Source organism: Elgaria multicarinata, chromosome 8 (assembly GCF_023053635.1).
Source record: "Elgaria multicarinata webbii isolate HBS135686 ecotype San Diego chromosome 8, rElgMul1.1.pri, whole genome shotgun sequence".
Classification (NCBI taxonomy): Eukaryota; Metazoa; Chordata; class Lepidosauria; order Squamata; family Anguidae; genus Elgaria; species Elgaria multicarinata.
This window is the reverse complement of record NC_086178.1, coordinates 70,053,139-70,057,032: the sequence shown is the minus strand read 5'-3', so window position 1 is coordinate 70,057,032 and position 3,894 is coordinate 70,053,139.

Sequence of the window (3,894 nt, the reverse complement as noted above, 5' to 3'; positions counted from 1 at the left end):
GATCTGTACAAATCAAGGAATGCAGGACAGGGAGAGGATACATAGGATGAACAGTAATGACATGGGATGTCACAAGAAAAATCTTATGAAGGCAAAGAAGGAGAAGTTGGAGCTTCCAAAAAGGATGAATAAGAGAGTAATAGATCAACTAATAATACAAAATGCAGGAGTCGAATATGCAATAGAAAGAAGTGGGACTGTCACTGGCCACAATGAAGAAGCAAGGCAGGTCAGTTGCATGAATAACAGAATCATGGAGTTGGATAGGATTAAACAGCCACAACAGAGGACTATCAAGCTAACCCACCACTTTAATGCTGCAATCCTATGCACTTACCTGGGGGTGAGCCATATTGAATACTATGAAACTTACTTCTGAGTAAACATGCATAGAATTGCACAGTAAACATTATCAACTGAAATTACCATCAGCCTATACTTTTACACATTATCCTGAATGTATGCAGCATCAATGATGTTACAAATATATGGTCATTCATTCCTCACACTTTTCATACCTGGGAGATGAGGCAAAATGATTGAACATGCTTTCTCTGTCTTTCCTATTGGACATCAAGCAATTGTATGAAATCCTTAGAAAATTCAAAAAGTATCATGTGCAAAGCCACTGCCGAATTATTCTATTTTCCCCTTTAATTTCCTCCATCTATTCACTCATTTTCTCTGTTTTTACTGCTATAGTGGGCCACCCAAGATAGGCTATGGATAGGCTTTTATTTTGTGATTGCATATTCTAAAAATAATAAAATAGCCAGTATCAAAACCCAGTATCATGTTATCTTGACTTCCTTCCCTGATCTAGCAGCAAAGCAGTGTGCTATCAATTTCCTGGTTGAAGACAGACAAACTAGTACGAGTGTTTTACCTTCTTTCTCATGCCTGCTATCATTCATATGCCCAGAATTTTGCTAGATTTCCCTTAAATTTTGAGAAATTGCAAGAAAGGTATGACCTAATCCCATTCATTTCAATTGTATCTATTTAATAGGCACAATATCCGATTTCTCAGTATGAGTACAGGTTACTTGTGTTAACTGATTATGTGCAGAAATCCATATTCCTGAGCTAGCAAAATCCTGCTGCAATAAGAACTCAGAACTACATTGGAATGCTTATCATTTACATGACAATTTATGATTTGCAATTTTTTGGCACCTAAGCTACAATTATGTGCACACTTACTTGGAAATAAGCCTCATGAAAGCAATGCCACAGATACAAGAAAATATGCCAGAGATACAATCAGGTTGTACATGATAGTATACAAAAACCAAACAATTTGTTTTGCAATAATCAAGCATAGTTTACGAAACTAAACAAATTGTTAACAATAACCGAGCACAAATGGTTTATAGAAACAGAGTGATAACTGAATAGTTCACAATAACTAAGCTACAGGCCTCCAGCTTCTTCCACTTGCTTTGCAACTAGAATATCACAACAACTTAACACTGCTTATGGGTTGGGGAAAGAGGAGGATTTGTTGAATTTGTTCCTCAGATTTCAAAAAGACTTTTTAGTCCTCCAAAAAAGGATTAACTTAGGTCCCCAGTCGGAAAACGCAAATCTTCAATAGCGGTGAGTTCCTGACCAGCAGGACTAAAACTGACTCTGACGAAGCAGGTGGAAGAAACCGGAGGCCTGTAGCTTAGTTATTGCGAACTATTCAGTTATCACTCTGTTTCTGTAAACCATTTGTGCTCGGTTATTGTTTGTTTAGTTCCGTAAACTATGCTTGGTTATTGCAAAACAATTTGTTTGGTTTTTATAGACTATCACTGTATTCTTACATTTGTTATATGATAAGGTATATAAAATGTTTGTTCACCTATAAGTTATAAAAAATGTCTGTTTCCCCACCCCAGTTCTTCTTACATCATTTAATATTTTAGCAGGTGTGCTGGTTAGCATTATTCTATTTTGTCAGTTCCAACTGCTGCCTTCTGTATTGTTGTATTGGCTCTCAAATCAAACATGGGAGAGTGTTCCAGAGAGTGGGAGCCACTACCAAGAAGACCCGCTTATGTGCTGTTGCCTGGCAACACACTGTTGGTTGTGGAATGACCAGTAAAGACAAGGCTATCAATGGCTACTAATCCTGATGGGTACATGCTACCTCCAGTATCAGAGACAGTATGCCTGTGCACACCAATTGCTGGGAACCTGGGCAGAAAGCTGTTGTTGCACTCATGTCCTGCTTGTGGGTTTCCCATGGGAAGCTGGTTGGCCACTGTGTGAACAGAATGCTGGACTAGATGGGCCCTTAGTCTGATCTAGAATGGCTCTTCTTATGTTCTTATATACTAAAGGACTCCTCTGAAGATCTCATATAGGGGAAGATAGTCATCTAGGAAAGTTCCAGTGAACCACCCTCATCTTTCTCACTTTAGACTGCAGGATGCCCATAAGAAGGTGTCACAGACACCTTGGGGAGTAAGTAACAGTGTCGTTCCACAAACTGAAGTAGCATTAGTGGAGCTCTGACAAATCTTTCAGTTGCACAAGCGCTTGGGCATTATTCTAGTAGAGCACATGGCCCACTCCTGAAAGTGGTTGCACTACCTCTTGCACAAACAAGAGGAATCTAGTTCAATAACACAAGGTCATTTGTGCTAGCAGAATGACATCAGCGCCAACCCTATCATTAGGCAGAGTGAGGCAGCCATTTCAGATAGCTGATTTTTTTTTGTCATGAAAGGCCAGCCAAGGTTTAGTTGTTTTATTATTTTACTGTGCAAGGGAAAGAGAGAAGTGCTAGCAGGATTTTCTGCCTCAGGTAGGATTTTCTGCCTCAGGTGTCAAAATAACTTGACTTAAGCCATTGTTACTATGTATCTTAAGGGAGAGGGGGGATTTGCTGTCCTTCACACTGGTTCATGAGCTGAGCGTTTTATTGCATGCTCAATATTGCCCACTTACGGATGTGCGTGTATTTAGACGATGACATCCGCCTTCCGCACGCTCCGTCTGCTCGTTTTCCCATCACAAAATAGAACCCTTATAGAGCATCATCACACAGGGGGAAATGGTGTTCTGTTACCATCACTTCCTCCTTTGCAAGAGGAAGTAAACAACCTGCATGTGGGCCATTCAGTGAGCAATTGCGCTGCTTCTCCTTACTGGGGTCGGATTAAGAGCTTCAGATTTACTGGGATATGTTTTTGTGGCACAAAGAAGGCTAGAAGGAGTGGGAGGCACACAGGAGGCAGGCAACATGGTGAGAGGGACCTGCAAAACCCCCTGAGTATCCCCAAACGGGCATGCAATAAACCACTAGTCCGATGGAGCTGTCAATCTGATTTAAACACAAAACAAAACAGAATGTGCCACGATCTCCTGCTGTGTGCAGGAAAAGCAGCGCGATTAAAACGGCCTCTGAATGGGCCATGTGGTCTTTGTTTACTTCCTCTTTCCCCTCCAGGAAGAATGAGGCTGTGCGGAGAAGCGACGGTAAGGAAACGTGACCACCACCACCACCCCGTGTGATGGTGTGTGTTTATATATTTTACACATAAAAATGTCTTGGGTCAGTCAAGAGCGCCTCTTCTAATGCTGACCAGACCATTCACAAGCACTGCGCCCGCCAGAATCTTTGCGAGCCCGGTGAAGAGCCAAGAGAGAGCAGCGCGCGCTTACCAACTGCCCCCTCCTCCTTCCCGCCAAATTTAAGGCAGGGCAAACCTGGCACTGCGTTGCAACTCACTCCGGGGATGTTCCCTGCCGCCGACGAGATGAGAGTTGACGCGCGCCAAAGGGGAGGGTGCGCGCAAAGCGCTTCACGAGGCGCCTCCCAGGGAGGCTGGGCGGGCGCCGGCCGAGAGAGCGCCCGGGTCGGGTACCTCCTTCTCCCCCTCCTCCTCCTCCTCCCCCCCC